A 24,150-nucleotide genomic window follows, 5' to 3' on the forward strand; every position below is an offset into this window, starting at 1 on the left:
TCGCTCAACCTACAGTTCGTAACGCTCAATAGTGTGTCCCATTCACAAAGTTGGTAACAGCATATGCGTGTGTGGTTATGCATTATAGTAATTGCGTAGAAGACTACGATCGCAGCAGAGCGCGTACTGTGTTTAGTGTCCTCTCATTGTAGACTTGCGCTACAAAAAGATATTTAAGCCACCACGGCAAGGGCGGCCATACCCAAGGTGCAAGGGGAGCCGCGAACACACCTCCCCATAGCTCTCTGCGAAAGGAAAAACTACAATGCAGTCAGCGACGTTTTCTTTTAAGAAAGTGATTTAAGTTACACAGTTTTTTTAGCGGGGTCAGAACTATAACTTTTTTATGGCAACTTAACGAGCCTCACAGGACATAAAGTACTCCGTATTCCAGGTCTTCCCTCCCCCCCCCCCCCCGTCCCCCCCCCCCCCCACTCCTTTGCAACTATCGTTTGGGCACCGTTGTACCAGGCCGTAGGCCGTAGAGTGTATCTACAAAGTAGTAGTCAACCTGGCTCCTGGAGGCAGGCAGTAATGGTTCAAATGGCTCTGAGCATTATGGGACTTAACATCTATGGTCATCAGTCCCCTAGAACTTAGGACTACTTAAACCTAACTAACCTAAGGACATCACACAACACCCAGTCATCACGGGGCAGAGAAAATCCCTGACCCCGTCGGGAATCGAACCCGGGCGCGGGAAGCGAGAACGCTACCGCACGACCACGAGCTGCGGACGCAGGTAGTAGTGATTTTAAAAATATTCTCGTTAGGTATTCGTAAAAATCTGACGTAGAATATCTGGTAAGAACTTACTGTTATTTGCTTTAAGTTGCTTTTGCTCCACATTATACATATTATAATGTATATTTAGTTTCCTACTTCATAAATCGCCATTACTGTGGTACTAATGAGCGGTTAGAAAATTTTGTAGCTAGCAGAGATACAAAAGTAGACGGCAGGTAGAAGAGGTCGACTGCGCGTGATATACATTGGGTGGATAGCTTTTATTGCAGTCATCGTTATTTAATCTATAAATATTCAACGGAATTTCGTTTATCTGTTTTCGCTTAACGCAGCAATATAGATTACACAATTGATTAAATTGCTCCAGTAGTTGGAATTTATGCCGGTCATATTATTAACAGTACTATTTCGTGGCAAATATGGATTCGTTTCATTCACATCATCTCGTGGCTATAGATAGTAGAAACGCTGAAAATCCAATTATTCTTTGGCTTTTCAACAACTCATTAATGCGGTATCACCAAGTGTAAAATGTGTCCTGATACAGCTGGTGTATCCTTAAATTGGAAAGTACTCCCTCTAAGAAGCAGTGTTGTAGTTAAAGTTCCGTTTCATTATGAGTTGTCTGATAGATGGAGTGATAACTTCGTACTACAACTAAACGCGTTCTCGTCATGTCTCATTTTCGTTGTCCTACACTTTAAATTGATATTAATGCCGTCTACAAGAGAGAAGGAACTGGAAATTAGCTAAGACAATGGTGGGCTAAGTTCTTTTTAGGAGCAACTGAGTCAACGCATAGGCAATAAGCGAGACATTTTTATCAGTATGTGATTTTATTGTCAGTTGTTACGGAAATGGTGGATACGCTAGAGTATACTATTTGTGATCCCCTGTTTCTTCTTACTTCAGTACTGTTTCTCGAATGGCGAGATGTTTTGTTCGAAATGACGCTATCTATTTCCTCCCTTATCTTCGTGTTTCGTCTCTTATCGCTTCGCCGTTCACGAAACTTTATTCTTCAGACTCCCTCCTCCTCGCAGGAATGAACGTCATATATGTACGTCACATTTAAATGCCGGTTACAGTACTAGACGACACTAAGTTCTTGTGACCTCGACTGCAAGTAATAATTTTAGGCGAAAGTACGTTTGGCCAATATAGTAAGCAATAGGGTGCGAGGACGCCTCTGATGGTTGAGATCAACTGCTGGCAGAAATTTGTTTTCCTTTGCTTGTAGATTTACTATCTTTTAACATTTTTTAGGACGTGATCGCTGCGTAGAAGGCTGTTTCCGATATTTATTGTGTTTAGATGGGCGTTTACGTTATTAAATGCTTCAAAATGCCGTCGTGAGTTTCTGTAAACACGACTGATTACGACAGTCGGTATATCATTGTAGTACCAAGTACACATTTGCATACGAAGAACTGCGTGTTACTGAAGATTTATCAATGCCCTGCCTGACATCATGTTGGCAGTGGCGCAAGAGAACCTAAGTCTGATGCGAATAACAGCTATTGTTTTCGCGTGAGTGATATCGCGACCACCAAATGATTTTGTGTGAACGACTAAGCAAGTTGTAAGAACTTCAGTGGTATTACTGCTATTCTCGTATCAGAACACACAAACTGAGAAAGATGGTCTTTTTAAGAGATTGTAAACTGCCTATAAAACTGAATGTCTGTTTCCAAGGATAACTTCTTTACATCACATGTACTGCGTGGTGCTATATTAGATATTGCTTAGTTTTTACCACGTGAAATCAGTCACGTGGCCCGAACACAATGCCACAATATCACTTAAGAACAACTCACGGTATTTTGTAAATAATCGAAAAGAATGGCATTTATTGCCTGTTTCCATGATGTTTTATCTGTTATCAGACTGTATGTAGTATCCAAGTACTTACACCGGTCTTAATTATCGTGTGTAACGAACTGCTGGCTGCATGCAGAAATGATAAACAACTGTCGATTACTCCCTATTGGACGGTGATATCTCTCGAGATGTATTCGCTACATAGGATGGCCTTGTTCCTTTCGCTTTCTATGCGAAAATAGTAAGAATATACAAAAAACAAAGAAAGAAAGAATGAACGAAGGAAGACCAGATAGGGAACAACGTAATATTCATTGATTTCAAAGGAGCACCAGCTCAGTCGACCTTAGTTGTTCTTAAATCAAATCGCAAAATACTCCTCGTCTGCCCACTACGATAGGTCATGTTATGATTTTAAATAGGTTGTAAATCTGAACGTATTTCGTCGGTATGTATTTAAATGACAACGGAATATTTTTGATCGTAAAAATTTTATTTTCCTCTGAAGTTATCGTAATTATTCGTTCTTTTTTTGGGTGCTTCTCCTTCGCACTCGTTCTTACATCGTGTGTGAGAAATCCATAGTACTTACAAGGGGAAGCCACGAAGTTCGGATGATGTATTTGCTTCAAACTTTGAATGCTTTCAGTATTCCTTCGAGACAACATGATGTGCAGTAGTGAGGCGTAACACTAATGCGATTTCGAGAAAACCGCAAGAGAAATTTTACACGTCAATGATGTTATTGGCGCGTTGCGACGCTCAGAACGAGCTGGCGGTGGTCATGTAGTTACGGTTCAAGCTCCGTATGCAGTGGAGAGTTTTCCTGAAAATCTGTGCCTGTGGTGGTTTCTGAAATCCTTCATACCTGCAATCGGGCAAGGTAGAGAGAACTGCTTTGCACCTGGACTCTTCGATCTGCAGGATCAGGTTTCAAGGACGGGGGACGGGGCTGGAAAGCCCATGTCAAATATTGATAAATAAAGATGTAAATAACTTCGTCCAGTAATTCAGTGAATTAAAGTGTGGCATAATACGAGGGTAAAGTAAGATTAACCGTCAGATGTGCTGGATGGAAACTTCCATATGCAGAGACGGGAAACATATATTAAATTGGCTACAGTGTCTGAACGCAATTTTCCCGCATGCACATGGAATCTCCAGCATTTCTGAGGAAAAACAAAGCTCGTTGACATTTTAAAAATCTTTCTCTCTTCTGACAATCTGGGTGCAACCTCTGAGTAACGCAACATTTTCGAAAATATCGGTGCCGAAAATTGGCGATGGACGTTTGAATGCATTTTAATAGCATCTTCACGGGAATCAATTTCTCAATCGTTGTCAGCCAAATACGAACAAGTCTGAAAGTGCTTGATGAAGTTTTTCACTTGCATATAGATGTAAAAGTAACATAATATTTGTTGTAATAATAAAAATTAGTTAACAATGAAATAACATCGGAAATCGAACGAAATTTAGTGAAAGTAACGTATCTATTCATCATATTACTTTTCAAATGTTATATGTACGAAGTAACATGATGAGAGTTAAAGGAAATATAAATCGAAGAAAGACATGAGCGGGACTTGATACAGCACTCCATCGATTACGGAACTTGAACGCCAACCACATAACCGCCGACAGCTTTTGCAACGCACCAGTACATACTTGACCCGAAACTTCTACTGCGATTTTATCGAAATCGCCTAAGTAGTAGATTATGTTGTGCTAATAAACTTTTAAGAGTGTACGAAGTTTGAAGCGAATCCGCGTTCCGAACGTCGCGGCCTTCCCTTGTTAGTTCTGTTCTCGTACAGTAATGCGTAGTATGGGATCTGAGATGCCATTGGAAATACATTCCTGGCCATTAAATTTTGCAAAACCGTGAAGGCGGCTTGCGTGAAACGCCATATCGGTATTAAGTGTGCTTCATGCTTGAATATGCAACTGTTTAGCATTACAGGTGAATCCCACAAATCAGGTAGAAGTAACGGCTTCTACATTCGTATACAGTATTACGCAGTGGGTTTCTCATTCAGAAATCGCATTTGAATGTCGGTTGTGTGTGGGAGGAGCAGCGCCGGAATTCAACAGCGGCAGCATCGTCGGCTGTCTAGACTGAAGGTGACGTGTTGCCGCTCCTGTGTACAGTATCCGGTCGAACCACTATCGGCGCGCATCTCTCTTCTACAGTCTGGGAACACAGCCAAAATGGTCGCCTTGATGACAGCCTGCTGTGCTCCAGGTGTCGTCACACTCTCCATTTGGGTACTGGTCTTGATGCAAACGAGTTCATTTCATAATTCGTGCACGAGACGCGGCCGGTGCGATACTGCACGGCCGAGCGGAAAAATGTACGGCTTTTCGGGTGCTAGTCCCGTGGGCCCGTTGAGACCGTGCAGGGAGTAACCTGGCCTCATTGATCCCACGTACACATGGCAGTCACGGGGTCCCTACCAACGCGAGCAAAAGTATCGGGGAACGAAAACCTCAGTCGCGATGGGGCAAGATACTGCCGCTGTCGAATTCCGGCAAGTGCTTGTAGACGTATCTCATTCTTGCGAAATCAGTGGCGTCGAGTGAAAAATGTGTGCCAGACCGGGACTCGAACCCGGTATCTCCTGCTTCCTAGGCAGCTGTGTTAATCACTGCGCCATCCGGACAATAGGTTTATCGCTAATGCACGCTCCCCAGCCGACTCAAACAACACGACTGTTTAGTTAGTAGTCAAGTCCCGGGTTCAAGTCTGGACTTTGCACGCATTTTTTCGTACGTAGTCCCGATGCAGCTGTTATCATTAGTTACTTTCCTTCCCTTTATCCTCCCCTCCTCCTTCAATTTACATAATATGTTCCTCATTCTTACACGAGCTATATTTAGAATTTCTACAGAACTTTGCCAATCTCGGGGATTTTTTTTTTTTTTGTTGCTTCTGCAACAGCGATCTGACCCATTTTGTGTACCAAGGTGAATCGGTACCATCACTCCTTTATTTATCTGGTATATATCTCTCAATTGTCGTCGATACTATCTCTTTGAAATCATTCCACATCTTTTCTATGCTTACATGATCAGATCGCAAGGAGTAAAGGTTGTCTCTTAAAAAGTCGTTAAGAGAATTTTTATCAGCTGTTTTAAATAGATGTACTTTCCGTTTCTTTTTGATGGTAGTGGGTGTTACGGTATTCAGCCTATCAGTAACTGCCTTGTGGTCGCTAATCCCTGTATCTGTCATGATACTCCATGTTTGTCCATGATTAAGTGTTGCTTTCGCAACCATTTACGCCTCAAGTGGGCTCATGAACTAATTGTTCTAAATAATTTTCTGAGAATGCATTTAGTAAAATTTCGGGTGACGTTTTATGCCTGCCGCCGACTTTAAACATGTAATTTTTCCAGCATATCGAGGGTAGATTGAAGCCACCAGCGACTATAATTGTATGAGTGGGGTATCTGTTTGAAATAAGACTCAAGTTTTCTTTGAACCGCTCAGCAACTAGATCTTCTGAGTCGGGGGGGTCGGTAAAACGATGTAATTAATAGTTTAGTCCAATTGTCAAGTTTAACCTCTTCCCGTACCATTTCGCAGTAACTGTCTACTTCAGTTTCACTGCAAGGTGACAGCAATAAATGCTCCACCACCAACTGTATTTTATCTGTCCTTTCTGAACATTGTTAGGTCGTTAGAAAAAATTTCGGCTGAACTTATTTCCGGCTTTAGCCAGCTTTCTGTACCTATAACTGTCTGAGTTTCAGTGCTATCTATTAGGGCTTGGAGCTCTGGTTCTTTCCCAACATAGGTACGACATTTTAGATTGTTGCTACAACTACCTTACTGTGTTTTACCTGCCCCCTTTTAGACGGATGCCATTTCTGTGGTTTCCTGAGACCCTCTAACCTAAAAAACCGCCCAGGCCCATCCATACAGGCCTTGCTACCCGTGTAGCCACTTCCTGTGTGTAGCTAGAGGACTTCTGGTCTATTAAGCGGAACCCGGAAACCCACCACTCGATGGCGCAAGTCAAGGAATCTGCAGCCTACACGGTCACAGAACTGCCTGAGCCCCTGATTCAGACCCTCCACTCGGCTCTGCGCCAAAGGATCACAGTCTATCGACGATGCTACAGGTGGTGAGATCTGCCTTGATCTCGTAAGCAAGACTGCCAGTCTTCACCAGTTGCGCTAGTCGCCCGATACCAGAGAGAATCCCTTCCGAACCAAAGCGACACACATCACTGGTACCGGCATGAGGCACAACCTGCAGTTGGCTGCACCCTGTACTCTTCAAGACGTCCGGAAGCACCCTTTCCACATCCGGAATGACTCCTCCTGGTATGCACACTGGCTTCCTTCCCTGCCTTGGCAGCTATGTTCCTAAGGAGCCCCATTACACGCCTAACGTTGGAGTTCACAACTACCAGCAAACCCGCCATCTGTGAATGCCCAGACTTTGCGGGCTGAGAAGCTTCCTCTGGAACAGGGTGGATGACTGCATCCGGCCTAAATACTTCGTCAGCCACAGATAATGCCCGAAACCTATTCGTAAAACGAACTGGGGAGGCCCCACGATCGTCCCCTCGGAAAGTCCTTCGCTGCCTGCCAGACTTTGGAACGATCTTCCACTCGACCACAGGTGAGAGGTCAGCCTCGGTGCAGACGGTACCCGGGGCGAACACAGCAGTGGACCGATCGGGGTTACACATGGGACGTGCTCGACGTCCCTCGCATCGCCGCGCCCTCCCCTCCCCCCCCCCCCCCCCCCACCCACACACAGTTACACAGTTATGCCCCTCGGCAGCAGCCTCAAGCTGTGTGACGCGGAAGCCAACACCGCTTGGAGCTGTGGACGAAGGGTCACCAACGCAGCTCGCATCTGCACACAACAATCACAGCTCTTATCCATTACCGAAGTCGTTCCTGTTTGAAGTTCGTAAAACTATGTAACAAACGAATGGTGTACTCGGCTTATTAGCAACAGGAACTCGAGGTGCTCTGTCACTGACAGTCTAACTGACTTGAAAAGATAATGCGCAGATAATGGCAGGAAAAGGTTAGTAAAGATTCTTGGGTCTGTGGAAAAGTCTATGCACGAAGCGTACTACCACCACCGTTATATATTATCAAAACATATGGTCAAGAACTCTAGAAAACTCTGGTTCTTTGTACAATCGCTAAGCAGGTCTAAGGTTTCCATCCAGTCACTTGTTTAACAGTCTGGTGTGAAAGAAAAATATACCAAAACGAAAGTCGAGGTTTTAATTTCGCATTTAAGAAATCGTTCACACAGGAGAATCTTACAAACATACGTGAACATCACGAATTGTCTCGTATGTATGGCAGCAATAAGCGTCCCTGTTGTAGAGAAACAACTGAAAGATTCGAAAACTGTTTAGTCGCCGGGACCAAACAGCGAGGTTATCCCAGTATTTGCTCGAAGCGATTTAGGGAAACCAAAGAAAACCTAAATAAGGATGGCCGGACGCAGGTTTGAACTGTAGTCCTCCCGAAAGCGAGTCTAGGTCCGGATGGAATCCTATTCGGTGTTACAAAGAGTACTCTGCTGTGTTGAGCTCTTACTTAGCTTACATTTATCGCGAATCTCTGGCCTATCGCAAAGTCCCAAGCGGCTGGAAGAAAAAGCGCAGCTGACTCGTGTATGTAAGAAAGCTACAAGAAGGGACCCACAAAATTACAGATCAATAACCTTGACATCGGTTTTCTGCAGAAATCTTTAACATATTCTGAGTTCGAATGAAATAAATTTCCTGGAGACCGAAAAGCTGATGTCCATAAACCAGCACGGTTTTAGAAAACGTCGCCTATACGAAACTTAGTTTGTCGATTTCTCACAGTATATATTGCAAACTATGGATGAAAGGCGTCAGGCAGATTTCATATTTCTAGATTTCCAAAAAGCATATGACACTGTATCCCGCAGCAGACTGTTAATGAACGTACAAGCATACGGAACAGGTTCCCAGATATGCAAATAATTATATGGTCCTCCATGGCGAATTTTCATCAGAGGCAAGGGTATCGTCAGGAGTGTCCCAGGGAAGTGTGACAGAGCCGCTATTGTTTTCTATGTACATAAATGATCTGGCGGACAGGACTGTGGTATACGGGAAGGTGTTTAAGTCGAGTGACTCTAGAGGATAAAATTGACTTAGATAAAATTTCTAGTTTATGTGATGAGTTAGTTAACTCTAAACGTAGAAAAATGTAAGTTAATGCGAATTAGTAGGAAAAACAAACGTATAATGTTCGGATACAGAATTAGTCCTGTCCTACTTGACATATTGACGTTGTTTAAATATCTGGGCGTAACGTTGCAAAGCGATATGAAATGGAACGAGCATGTGAGGATTGTGGTAATGAAAGCAAATGGCCGACTTCGGTTTATTGGGAGGCTTTTGGGAAAGTGTGGTTCATGTGTAGGGCGCTAGTGCGATCTACTATTGAGTACTGTTCGAGTATTTAGGATCCGTACGACGTCTGATTACATGAAGATATCGAAGATGTTCAGTGGCGTGCTGCTATATTTGTTATTGGTAGGGTCGAACAACAGACGGAAGTGTTACGAAGATGCTTCGGGAACTCAAATGGGAATCCCTTGAGTGAAGGCGATTTTCTTCTCGAGGAACACTAATTAGAATCGTGCTGCAGTCATCATCAAATGCCGATTCTGTAAATTTTCTACTACCGCCAACATACATTTCGTCTAAGGACCACAAAAATACCAACATTTTGGTTCATGTGGAGGCTCATAGATAGTCGCTCTGTTTGCAAGTGGAACAGGAAAGGAAGTGACTACTTTGTTAATCATAAACATAAACCTAATGTAAACAAACACAAACGCAAGATTGGTCAGCAGCCGTAGCACACGTACACTGCTGGTGTTACTCTCCTGGAAATGGTTCTACTTATGTATTAGATATCTTATTACTATGTTATGTTAAACGAAACCTTAAGATATCCTAATGTGTTACACAGCCACTAACCTTTTTCTAAATCATACTGTATTTTAGCTGTGCAGATTTTATTTCAAAAATCGTGTACAGTCGCATTTTCTGTACTGTTGTGCTCTGATTGTTGCGCTGTTAATACGCAGTGCGAATATGGCAGACGCTGCTTCCATATCCACAGTGAAATTCGTGCGTGGAACACAAAAAGTTGTAAAAAACCATTAACAACTATCTGTTTTCGCTAGTATACAGGAAAACCAACTTCGAACTTTTCCGAAAAACAGTTTGTACTAACGTACTGGCTTTCTAAATACGGCCCGCATCTCGTGGTCGTGGGGTAGCGTTCTCGCTTCCCGCGCCCGGGTTCCCGGGTTCGATTCCCGGCGGGGTCAGGGATTTTCTCTGCCTCGTGATGGCTGGGTGTTGTGTGTTGTCCTTAGGTTAGTTAGGTTTAAGTAGTTCTAAGTTCTAGGGGACTGATGACCACAGATGGTAAGTCCCATAGTGGTCAGAGCCATTTCGAACCGTTTTTTATCTGAATACGGAAAGCTTAGCTGAAGCGTTAAAAATGGTAATCCAGCTGAATCCACGGATTGAAGGTTCAAATCGCTCTTTGGTTGTTCCTTTTTTTCGTTCGATTCGAATCATTTAAATATAAAAATCATCAAATGTACGTCTCATCATTTTAATGAAAAATGCACGTGTCCTTGTTTTTAATTACACATTGAACGCAAGATTCTGGTTTTCACTGCAAATGCAAATTCTTAACTATCAGTAGTCTATCAAAGATCGTTTGAATTAAGGAAACACAAAACTTATTTTTAGGATATGATGAAAAGTCAAACACTCTTCGCTCGGACTATGTCCATTGTTTTATATCACAGATGTGGTCTCACACCAGCAGAGTGGTAAGCGTTTTGGAAACATGGACAACAATTTTCACACCGTTGAGCACACCATAAATAGCCTGCATTTTTACAGTTGCCACCGTAACACTGCTATAATGACCGAACAGATGCGATCTGGAGCCAAGTTAAGGGATTTGTCGCGAGAAATAGCGAGACATGTAAGCTGCCAGATGTAATGGAACTAATACACGAAGCTCAGTCACACGTTAACTGTCGATTGCTGGCGGCATACAGAAAGGCGCGTTGTAAAAGAGCAGGAGAAAATGTGGTGCTTGGATGGTATTTTTGCGTTCTATTGTTGATCCACTTGACAGTTTCAGTACTGAAATTTATTTCTCGGGTTCTGATATGAAAGGAATTGAGGGATTACCAGACGACTGACTGAAGGTAATACCTTCAGTGGCTTCGATATTTAAGCAGTCTGTGAAATCCCTGCAATACGCTTTTGCGTCACACGCATCTCTTAATTACGATAGTGTGTTACCCAAGAACGAGAGCATATTTTGCTTTCCGTCTGTTATCCTAAGAAGCTTGAGATATTGCTGGAGTTTTGCCGAATATTTCATTCTGTTTAAAAATCAAAAGACATAAGAATCTATATAGCGTCTCTTCTGCTCGCCTCTTTTTCACTTCAACTGGTCACATCACTGCAGATTAGTTGGACCAGCTGGCTGTAGTCCCATACTATTGCTTAGATGCTCGTAACGGACAGCAAAAAACGTATTCTTATTGTCATATTTGACTGTACTCGAGACAGCTTAGCTTCCGCTCCACGTGAAACGAAACCCAGTGAGATTCCAGCAACCGCGGAAGAATACATGGTCTAATGTTTGCAAGAGGTTTATTCATATGATGAACACAGTATAGCTGTTGTTCAGGATAACCTCCGCCATGCACAGTACGGTTGCATGCTGAGTATGTATATGAATATATGAATATGAATATTCCTTGTGAGGGAGGGAGAGACAGAGACAGAGTGCGCGGGGGGGGGGGGGAGGGAGGGAGGTTGCGAGGTCTTACGTCTGTCGGGGTGGCACAGAATTTCTGTGGTGTGACCACGCGTCTCGCCTGCTTGGGTCGCTGAGAAAGCGCGCTCCCCACGTGGAGACAGCTCGCCGCGCAGTCCCTGCTGATTGGTGACCCGCGCTGCCGACCCAGCATGACGCATCACCCCCTTCTATCGCGGCGTCCTTCCTCTGTCCGCGATTGCTCAACCGCCGGCAAGAGGCGTGCGGTAATAGGGAGTATTCTTCGGATTCAACCAGATCGTCGTGACGTTATGGTGTTTGTTTACGACGGTGGGCACGCCACGCCACGTCGCCCTGCTTACGTCAGTGAACCACCTTGTTTTCTGAGAGGCTGAACTGAAAACAGTTTGCGAAAGGAGCCTCGAATATAACGACTCCGCATCTGCCAGAGTCACCAAGGAAAAGAAGTAAACAAACGTGAAGTGTCAGTGCTTGTTTGTTTATTTTCTAGTTTTCTTTGCATTATCGTTCTTTGGGTCCGCACAAAATACACTTTTCCTATGATGGATGAAGCTCTTGTTTCTGTAGCCGAATGTCCTTGTCCAGTACGTGACGATGAGGAATGTTACGCGTTTCGCATTGTAATGAAGTCTTCGACGTCATGAAATGCATTTGTTTCTGCAACATAAAATACATCTGCTACACTGTCCCAACAATCCACAGCCCAATTTCACACATAGTGGTGCCAACTGACTGCCACTTTTGATAGGGTTGTTGTTATCTCACAGCTTATCCGTGGAGTGAGCGTAGGCTAATGCGCAGGTTTTCGACTTCAAACCTGGGTAGTCACGTAGTTTTGGATCGACGCTGTTTGTCTACACTCTGCGGTAATAGCGAAACTTTAATATTACATATATTCGCTTTGTTTTATACCCGTTTCTGTACCTTTGAGTTTCGGTAACAGCATTGATTCACTGTTGTCGTTGCTACGGATGTGAATAGAAGTATGTGGAAGGAGAACCAGTTACTTTTCATAGGTATATGCAACTATTATATAATTGTAAATGTCATATTTGTACGAGGGTTTTTGTATATCGAGACACGGTATTTTATTGTAGAGATGATTTCTGCGATTTTATGGCCGTGCCTTTAGGAGACAAGGGCTAGATAAATTTGCGTGTTTGAGTAAACTGCCAGTCAGTGTATACATGTTGGTGCTACGTTCACATGCAAATAAAATTTATACGTGACAGTCTAATTAATTTCCTCCAGTTTATGCAGGTTGTCAAACCCGCGCATGTATCTACGTGCTTCTGGATGAAACAGTTTCCTATACAGTGGCATAACACAGTTAATTACAACGGATTCGACAATGTGAATCAGTGATATAGAAAAACTGAATTTTTTAATGGCTTCCACTTCTTTTATTACTCCAAAATTTGAACATTGATCTTGATTTTTTTACCTTCTGTGCGTACTGAATGGTCTCACTTTACTGGTGGGATGTCGAAAAAATGATAGATTTTTACTTGTCTATCAAAAGTGGAAGGGCAAATAATGGAAAACTGAAAATAATATGCATATCGCTTACTGTAACAATTTCATAGATCCAATGCATTACTTTTTCGTGACATTTTGACGCTGTCTACAGTGTCATTGTAACGTAATTAATTAGAAGAGAGATTCGACAATATGAGTAAGTGCAATAGAAAACAAAACAAAAATGTTGTCTGTCGCTTCTTTTCCCGTTACTGAAAAAAAAACAGAAATAAAGTGGAATCTTAATTATGATACTGTGGTGAAAAAGCCTAATATCTTTGGCCCTCTGATCTTTAAGACAACTTCAATACCTGGTATCAAATTGTTAAGATGTTTGACAAGACGCAATACAAAGTCTCACGGTACTTCTGAAAGTGATCTATGTATACCAAGGAAGTAACAACACTCAAAATACATTAAGCGTTATACAGATTGAAATGCGCAGTGCCAAAATGACATGATTTTAGCTGCAGGAGATGTTGCGGACAGAATTCCCGTTCTGCGCATCCAAATACTCATTCCATAGATATTAATACTCTGATTGCAGCGCTCCACGGCATAGACCAGGGGCGGCGAAGGTTACGGCTCGCAGGCCGTGCCCGGGTATGAGTGCGAAACGCTCAGCGTCGCTTCACATTTCCCCCACCGTCACGCTAGGCTATCTGAACGTGAGGAGGGGGAGTATGGGAAAGCTGCGAACTCGCGGCATTTAAATTGCAGTGCAGTCGCTCCGCGTACGACCTGGTTTCACATTCTTGAACAATGTAGGTCACAACCAAAACAAATTTTCAGTATTAATTATTTTTGGCGCACTGATCACACAATATAATTTCTATTTGGTACAGATTGTCAGCATTCGGACAGCTGCAGACAGTAGTTTTGGACTCAGGTTCCACGTAGTCACGATTTATTTCATTTCATAATCGAAAAAAGGCCTTTCATATGAATATGTCGATCGAAATACTGTAACATTTTGGCAACCTAACTATGGAGACTTTTAAACACTACCCGAGGAGAGCAATGTAGACGTGCTGGACTCTTAATGTAAAAAGGTTTGTGTTTAATAGTGAAATTACCTTGCAGGTCAGTCAATTACATCTGCACGTGCACAGGAGCGCTTTCAACAAACGGCAAACGGTCGCAAGAAACAGCACGGAAACAGATGTAAGAATGACACTGACCTCAAAATCTTTATAAAGCTCTCCATGTAATTCTTTCAAGGCCACAATGAGTTCTTCAAACCTCCCTTGTCAGAATGTGTCCGTTGCACAACGCAATTTTCTTGTTAAATGCAATCAGAAAGAAGTTACCTTGCAATGTCTTACTATGGGCTGTGTACAGTCAAGTTCACTTAAAATGTGGAGCTTGCAATTCATTCTGGATGTTCTAATTTTAGTTCCTGCACTCTTTTTTTCCTTCATAAATTCAACCATAGTGAGTTTTAAATCGAAAAATCGTCTAGGCATTCCTCTTGACTTAACCAACATACTTTGCGTATATGAAGTCTCAACACTCTTTGTTCAATTCCATTGAAAACGGTTGCAGCTGACAGTGAAATAGTGTGTGCAACTTCAGAGATTTTACTATTCGTATAATCAATTTCTTCACGTGCTCCAGGCTGGAAAATTTAGCCCAGAGTACCGTTTTATGTACAGAACAATAAATCCAATCTGTGATCAGTGTGATTTTTTGCTCTTTCATTGTCAAATGTATCTTTAAATTCCTTCTGAAATGTATTGTAATGTCATTTTATGGCAGATATGCAGTACCTGTCGTTATTTGAATTGAGAAGTCTCTTCCCTCTCTTCTGTCATTCGCTGGATTGCCTCCTTTTGTGCATCCACTGGACTTGCGAACATCATTTACTCCACGAAGGTTAAACGGATTGATTTCATGGAGTGTGTGTGAAACTGAGTCGCTCAGGTGTGGAAACAACCTCATTATAAACTCCCGGGAATCGTGGATGAACCAATAGGAATGTTGCTTTTCCATTGCCAGCGTTAAATAAATTAAGAAAGGCACATTCTGCCTCACCTCTAATTACGTCATGAATGCACATACAATTGAACAGAAACATATTTTTGTGAGTACCGGTAGTACCCTATACACTGAAGCGCCAAAGAAACTGGTGTAGGCATGCATATTCAAATACAGAGATGTGGCAATAGCCAGAATAGTTGCTGCGGTCGGCAACGCTCATACAAGACAACTAGTGTCTGGCGCAGTTGTTACATCGGTTACTGCTGCTACGATGATAGGTTAACAAAATTTAAGTGAGTTTGAACGTGGTGTTAAATCGGCGCACGAGCGATGCGACACAATACCTCCGAGGTTGCGATAAAGTGGGGATTTCCCCGTACAGCCATTTCACGAGTGTACCGTATCAGGAACCTGGTAAAACAATAAATCACTGACATACCTGCAGCCGGAAAAACAACCTGCAAGAAGGAGACCAACGACGACTTAAGAGAACCGTTCAACGTGACGGGAGTGCAACCCTTCCGCAAATTGTTGCAGATTTCAGTTCTGGGCCACTCGTTTCTAATTGTATTGAGCGGGTGTGTACGGATATGGAGACAACCTCGTGAACCCATGGACCCTGCATGTCAGCAGGGGATTGTTCAAGCGCCGGCCGGTGTGGCCGTGCGGTTCTAGGCGCTTCAGTCTCGAAACCGCGTGACCGCTACAGTCGCAGGTTCGAATCCTGCCTCGGGCATGGGTGTGTGTGATGTCCTTAGGTCAGTTAGGTTTAAGTAGTTCTAGGGGACTGATGACCACAGATGTTAAGTCCCATAGTGCTCAGAGCCATTTGAACCATTTTTGATTGTTCAAGCTGGTGGAGGCTCTGTAATGGTGTGGGGCGTGTGCAGTTGGAGTGATACGGGGACCCTGATTCTTCTAGATACGACTCTGACACGTGACACGTACGTAGGCATCACCTTTGGCAATTCCAGCAGGACAATGCGACACCCCACACGTCCAGAATTGCTGCTACAGAGTGGCTCCAGGAACATTCTTCTGACGTTGAAACATTTCCGTCGGCCACCGGACTCCCCATGACTATATCTGGTATGCTTTGGAAGGTGCTGTTTAGAAGAGATCTCCACCCCTTCATACTCTTACTGGTTTTTGGACAGCCCTGCAGGATTCTTGGTGTCGATTCCTTCCAACACTACTTCAGACATTAGTCGAGTCCATACCACGTCGTGTTGCGGCACTTGTGCGTGCTCGCGGGGACCCTACACGATATTAGGCAGGTGTATTTGGCTCTTCGGCGTAGATCCTATCGCCGAAATACTTCCATTTCTTCGCACGAGCGTCTTATCATTTAAATTCCAGTGAGTGTTTACAGCAGATGTTTCACCTGTTAACTATTTATGCGATGAGCAGACTACAACGTTTCGCTGAGCAGGAGAGAGCTATCCGAAGTTCAATATTCGTTTGCGCAAACGGGAAGCACCATACACGTGAGAATACGACCCATTCTATTCCTTCTGCAAGAAATCTTACATCTTGGTCTCACGATTCCCATGTGAGCGATGGTACGGGGTTGTAGTATGTTGGTAGAACCATAATTTAAAACCGCTCCTTCAAACGCGTGGATCTTGTTCGAATAGACGGTAGATGCAATCGTAACCGGTGCATCATGGGTAATCTTGCAAGCTCACACGTCCCGCGCAGAACAGGCTTTAGCGTATCTTCGGCTACGATAGGCTTGTAATGATGTAATATTGATTCATTCGTTTAATAATTTTAGTTTGAGACCGTCTGCCAGATGTATTAATTAAAGCTTAAGAATTAATAAGCTTGCCATTGTAGCCATGTGTTATTCACGTTGCGATGTACATATAAAATATTGTACATTAATACAGGGTGTACATGAAGTCCGGGAACAATTATTTATTGCACAAGAACCAAACATTGTACAGATATAATACATATGTCATTTTGAAGAGAAACCCTGAAAGTTTTTATTGATGTATACCGCCACAGCGTAGTTCGGTAATTTGTCGATAGTCAGCGCTAGTCGCAAACATGGCGAGTTCCGGTGCGGAGCGAGCTGTTTCATGAAATGGCCTCCCCGATCCCCAGACGTCACTCCGTGTGACTTTCTTATGTGGGGACACATTAAAGATCAGGTGTATGTACCCCCTCTACCACGTGATGTAGCACAGCTCCGGGGGAGAATACGGGAAGCGACTGCCACAGTCGACGATGCCATGCTGGGCCGGATATGGCAATAATTCGATTACCGTATTTACGTCTGCAGGGACACTCATGGTTCACATATCGAATGCTTGTATAAAAAAAAGAAAAAAACAGAGTTTCTCTTGAAAAATGCAATAGGTATGACTTCTGTACAATGCGCTCTCCGTTCAACTAGGTCGCGCTTGCTTAATACCTCCGGACGGTGATCACAAGAGATACTCTTTCGATCCACCATCTTCACTCTTCTCTCTTCCCCCCCCCCCCCCCCCCCCCCACCTCCTTCCCCGCCCAACCCACTGCCGCTTACAGTTCAGGGTCGGCCGTGAGAACCAGCTTCCATCAGCCAAGAGCCTCGGTGCGCTTGGTATTGCGTTAAAACAATACGCATTCTTCACAACTGAATAACTTAAGAATACAATGTCCGCTGTGACGATAAACGTGTAGGGCTGTTGAACTTAATGGCTGTCTCTGGTGGGCGAATCATCATCGACGTTTTCGGGGCCCACGAACGTTTTCAGACGACGTCACTCCACAAGACATCACGAAGAAGTTTGTTGTTTATCACCAGTTTATGGTGCATAGTGTGGTGATCAAGGACTGTCTGCCACCAATTCCTATCGTCTTCACACCCAAATGCCTATAATGGAAATTTCTTTCACTACCGGTATTTGAATCAGTTACCTTCTCGTTAACTGGAAGCACATAAGAGTGAAGTAGCGACCGACCTTGGCTAAGTGGGCAGGTCATGAATCCATATACTGTATTTCTCTGGATGTTTTGCACCCAACTTTTAAAACTAGTACGTACTCTGTAAGTAGCGACGACCAGTTAGAATTTCTTTATCTGTTTCCTAAATTTTATTCATGAACTATTTTCCAGGCGTTTGTTAATCACTATGCATTCGTAACGCTGCAGGAATTATTCAAGACAAGTGTTCATTGTTTTCGTAATGATAGTGCAATGGAGGTGTGTTCTGGAAACACCTGGAACAGGAGGAAAGAGACTGGTGCTTTACCCCAAGCACTGTTTAATGTTGAGAACACAGATATTTAGACATGTCTCCCTGCGTTATTCACTGGGTTGTGTTTTGTCTTACGTATAAAGGACAAGAAGACGTTTCATCATAAATGCCTTGCGTATTTTGTATCCAGCACAATTTTCAGTAGTATAAAAGTGTTAAACGTGTCGTCTACAAAATTATATGTGTAGATTGAAAGAGCTGGTTTAGAGTGTTTCATCCAGGACAGAGAGGTCAGAAGATAACAATTCTTGAAACATGTAAGCGGGATATTCGAACTGATGTTATTGTTAGCCGGCTGCGGTGGTCTCGCGGTTGTAGGCGCGCAGTCTGGAACCGTGCGACTGCTACGGTCGCAGGTTCGAATCCTGCCTCGGGCATGGATGTGTGTGATGTCCTTAGGTTAGTTAGGTTTGAGTAGTTCTAAGTTCTAGGAGACTAAGGACCACAGCGGTTGAGTCCCATAGTGCTCAGAGCCATTTGAACCATTTGAACCTTGCACAAAATGTACGTTTGTGGCAGTAGAATCGGTTTACAGCCAGCCTGAAATGCCAGTTCAGTCAATTTCCTCAGTAGTGCCTCGCGTAAAAAAGAGCATCGTCTTCCCAGCAGGGATTCCCATCTGAGTTCACGAAGCATCTCCGTAATACTCGCGCACTGATTGAACCTACCGGTAAACAGATTTAGCAGCACGCTTCTAACTATGTTCGATATCTTTCTGTAATCCGATCTGGTGGGGATCCCAAACACTGGAGCGGTTCTCAAAAACAAATCGTACTAGTGTTATACATGCCGTCTTCCTTAAAGATGGGCTACTATGATGATGATGTCCCCATACTCCGAAGAGCGTAGGGGACGATGCGGGAGACCCGCACCGCCGACTAAGCTAGGTCCTAGCGGAGGTGGCTTGCCATTGGACGACACAACAACAAACAGAGATCTCGAGGCAGGGAAAATCCCGGGACCCCTGCACGGGAAGCGAGAACGCCACCGCAAGACCACGAGCTGCGGACAAAAAAGATGAGCTACACTTTACCAAAATTCTACCAATAAAACTAAGTCTAGCATTCGCCATCCCTACAATGAGCCTCACGTGCTCATTCCTTTTTATATCGCTCAGCAACGTTAGCCTAGATATTTAACCGATGTGACAGTGTCAAGCACTTCACTACTAACACTGTATTTAAACATGATTGTTTTTCCAACTCATCCGCGATATTGTATTTTATTGTATTGAACTGGAGACATAGAAACGACGCAGAGGCTTCGTCCCCGCCGGAGCCCTCAGTGGTTCACAACCTCTCAACAGGCTACAGCAGTCCACTCACCCCACCGCCGCCTCACACCGAACCCAGGGATTTTGTGTGGTTTGGTCTCCAGTGGACCACCTTGGGAACGTCTCACACCAGGCGAGTGTAACCCCAAATGTTTGTATTGGTTGGTTGGTGGTTGGTGTTTAACGTCACGTCGACAACGAGGTCATTAGAGACGGAGTGCAAGCTCGGGTTAGGGAAGGATTGGGAAGGAAATCGGCCGTGCCCTTTCAAAGGAACCATCCCAGCATTTGCCTGAAACGATTTAGGGAAATCACGGAAAACCTAAATCAGGATGGCCGGAGACGGGATTGAACCGTCGTCCTCCCGAATGCGAGTCCAGTGTGCTAACCACTGAATGTTTGTGTGGTAGAGTAACTATGGCGTACGCGTACGTGGAGACAGTGTTTGCGCAGCAATTGCCGACAGAGTAACTGAGGCGGAATAACGTTAACCAGCCCGCATTCGCCGCGGAAGATGGAAAATCTGGCTTATAAACCATCCACAGACTGGCCGGTACACCTGCGGATTCGTGCCGGGGACCGGCACGCCATTTTGCCCGGAAAGCAGTGCGTTAGACCGCACGACTAACCGGGCATCCGCGGTAACATGTATTTTCCAACATTTAGAGCAAGCTACCATTCATCACACCAATTAGAAATTTTGTCTAAGACACCTTGTATCCTCCTACAGTCACTCAACGACAACATTTCCCGTACTCCACAGCGTCATCAGCAAACAGCTGTAAATTTCTGTTCAGTCTGTCTGTCAGACCGTTTATGAACACTATACAGAGAATAGGGGGGGGGGGGGGGGTCAAGTCACCATTTCCCCGGGCCAATCCTGACGACACGCTTGTCTCTGATAAACACTCGCCGTCGAGCACAACACACTTGTTCTGTTACTTAGGAAGTCTGCGATCCACTCACATATCCGGGAATTTAATACGGATGCTCAGATCTTCGTCAGCAGTCTGCAGTAAGGGTACCGTGTCTAACGCTTTCCTGGAACCTGGCAATATGGAATCCACCTATTGCCTTCCGTCCTTGGTTTGTAGGATGTCACGTGAGAAAAGGGCAAGCTGAGTATCGCAAGAGCGATACTTTCCAAATCCGTATTGATTTGGACAGAAGCTTTTCCGACTCAAGGAAATTTGTTACATCCGATCTCAGAATGTGTTAAAGAGCTCGGTTTAAGGATATTGGTCTGTAATTATGCGGGTCCCGTCTTTCACCTTTTTTTATACAGGGTAGTCCATTGATCGTGACCGGGCCAGATATCTCACGAAATATGCGTCAAACGACAAAACTACGAAGAACAAAACTTGTCTAGCTTGAAGAGGAAACCAGATAGCGCTATGGTGGGCCCGCAAGTTGGCGCTGCCATTGGTCAAACGGATATCAACCGCTTTTTTTTTTAAAAAAAGAATAGGAACCCACATTTTTATTACATATTCGTGTAGTACGTAAAGAAATATGAATGTTTTAGTTGGACCACTTTTTTCGCTTTGTGATAGATAGCGCTGTAATACAAACGTATAAGTACGTGGTATCACGCAACGTTCCGCCAGTGCGGACGGTATTTGCTCACAATTTTAGACGAAAAGTTGGTAACAGTTAAGTTTTTTAAATTAAAATACAGAATGTAAGTACGTTTGAACATTTTATTTCGGTTGTTCCAATGTGATACATGTACCTTTATGAACTTGAAATTTCTAAGAACGCATGCTGTTATAGCGGGATTACCTGTGAATACCACATTAATGCAATAAATGCTCAAAATGATGTCCGTCAACCTCTGTGCATTTGGCAATACGTGTAACGACATTCCTCTCAACAGCGAGTAGGTTAGCCTTATGTAATGTTCGCGCGTGCATTGACAGTGCGCTGACGCATGTTGTCAGGCGTTGTCGGTGGATCACGATAGCAAATATCCTTCAACTTTCCCCACAGAAAGAAATCCGGGAAGGTCAGATCCGATGAACGTGCGGGCTATGGTATGGTGCTTCGACGACCAATCCACCTGTCATGAAATATGCTATTCAGTACCGATTCAACCGCACGCGAGCTATGTGCCGGACATCCATCATGTTGGAAGTACATCGCCATTCTGTCATGCAGTGAAATACCTCGTAGTAACATCAGTAGAACATCACGTACATTGCACCATCTAGATTGCCATCGATAAAATGGGGGCCAATTATCCTTCCTTCCACAATGCCGCACCACACTTTAACCCGCCAAGATCGCTTAAGTTCCACTTTTCGCAGGCATCGTGGATTTTCCGTTGCCCAATAGCGCATATTACGCCGGTTTACGTTACCGCTGTTTATGAATGACGCTTCGTCGCTAAATAGAACGCGTGCAAAAAATCGGTCATCGTCCCGTAATTTCTCTTGCCCAGTGGCAGAACTGGGCAAGACGTTCAAAATCGTCTCCATGCAATTCCTGGTGCATAGAAATATGATACGGGTGCAATCGATGTTGATGTAGCATTCTCAACACAGATATTTTGAGATTCCCGATTCTCGCGCAATTTGTCTGCTACTGATGTGCGGATTAGCCGCTACCGTAGCTAAAACACCTACTTGGGCATCATCATTTGTTGCAGGTCGTGGTTGACGTTTCACATGTGGCTGAACACTTCCTGTGTCCTTAAATAGCGTAACTATCAGGCGAACGGTCCGGACACTTGGATGATGTCATCCAGAATATCGAGCAGCATACATAGCACACGACCTTGGGCATTTTGATCACAACAGCCATACTTCAACACGATATCGACCTTTTCCGCAATTGGTAAACGGTCCATTTTAACACGGGTAATGTATCACGAAGCAAATACCGTCCGCACTGGCGGAATGTTACGTGATACCACGTACTTATACGTGACTATTTCAGCGCCATCTATCACAAAGCGAAAAAATTGGTCCAACTAAAACATTCGTATTTCTTTACGTACTACACGACTATGTAACAGAAAATGTGGGTTCCTATTTAAAAAAAATACAGTTGATAACCGTTTGACCTATGGCAGCGCCATCTAGCGGGCCAACCATAGCGCCGTCTGGTTTCCCCCTTCAAGCTAGACGAGTTCGTTCTTCGTATTTTTTTTTTTTTCGTTTGACGCTTATTTCTTGACATATTTGACCCGGTCACTATCAATGGACTACCCTGTATACAGGAATCTGTTGCACTTTTTTTCCAGTTGCTTGCGACTTTGCGCTGGGTGAGATGACTTCACCATCACTAAATTGAAATTAAGCCTGATCTTATTATTCTCCTAATCCGTAATGTTGTGAACAACATCACGATCTCTTGTAACTAGAAGTTTTGTATTACAAGATGGCTGTTTCTTCCTTGGATGTCACAAACAACTGTGCTTAGAGTCTTCAGCAGGCTGGCCCCTTTCGGCATAATTACACGTTCTGCAGGAGCACCGGTTTTGGAGTCTGTCTCCTAACACACTTCCGCTCCCACAAATGAGTTTGTCTAATTATGCTGTCAGTCATCATTATTTTGTTGTTAAATATAATTTGCACACGCATTTTTTACAGAGAAAACTTTTCAAAAGATGGTACAGATTAGTTACGAAACATGTACAGCCAGGTCACATGGACCCTTTAATACTTGCTTCTATCGAATTTATGATAATATGGAGGACCTCCCTTCACAGAGCGGACGCGAGGAAAAAAGCGTCAGAATGACCCGAGTGTAATTAAATTTACAATTTCTTTACAAAACGCATTTGTCGATTATTAGGAACGATACTCCGTCGTAGTACAGTATTTACACTATATTGTAGCTAGACCAGTTTACAGTCATACATAAAATAATGTATCAGTTTTCACTAAAACTCGAAAGGGTATTGTACTACGAAAACCCCACTCATTAGATTATTGAGGAGAATGTGGTGTGACAGTTAAAGAGCGGTGAGACAGGACGGTCCATTTGGAGCGAAGTGGGTACGGAAAGCTACGAATGGATATTAGAAAAATATGAAAGGCTAATGCCGAATATCTGCAATCAGGGATGTTGATTTCTGTTGTCATTTGTGGCCACGTTGAACACGCTTTAATGTCCCCTATATACACACAACTTGATAGTTTTGTGTGTAAAGTTACATAAATGCTTACTTTAGATCATTAGCTAAAATAGCAGCTAAATAATGCAAGATGAGAAGCAATGACTTTTTTTTTAAGTAGCTGCATTTTTGTTAACCTACAAGTAATTCCCAATGTGAAGAGGTTAACACTAGTAACTGGTTTTTAGGATAATTTACAGAAATAGCTTGCGTCAGCCGCTTCTGCAGATTGAGACATAATTTGATTAGTTCCAGATCCCGGAAGGCTCATCTCCATGATAGGATTTTTGGAACACAATCAGTGGGTGAATAAAGTGTTACAAAGACGGCAGCTTTATTAGCTTTTGTTTCTCTTTTATTTCACCTATCCCCCATGACGGCGGCAGCGGTGCAGTGCCTGTCTTCATCCAGGCGTGTTTGTGAAGTATACAGGCATAGGTTTCAAAAAATAAATAAAATGATAAAATATTTACGTGTTTTTAAATTTATTAAAACGTACTGTTGTACTTTATACGTTTTTAAGCAGAAGATTGTTGTTTCCTAAAGTACTTAAAATTGGCTGTGGAAGTCATTTATTTC

General features: G+C 43.5%; 1 protein-coding gene across 2 annotated transcripts in view; it reads right to left on the reverse strand.

Moving 5' to 3' along the window:
* LOC126278697 (ornithine decarboxylase 1-like) overlaps nucleotides 1-24,150 on the reverse strand; it is a 98,280-nt gene that overhangs the window by 19,280 nt on the left and 54,850 nt on the right. The gene's annotated exons all lie outside the window — the stretch shown is intronic.

This window comes from Schistocerca gregaria, chromosome 6 (assembly GCF_023897955.1).
Source record: "Schistocerca gregaria isolate iqSchGreg1 chromosome 6, iqSchGreg1.2, whole genome shotgun sequence".
Taxonomy (NCBI): domain Eukaryota; kingdom Metazoa; phylum Arthropoda; class Insecta; order Orthoptera; family Acrididae; genus Schistocerca; species Schistocerca gregaria.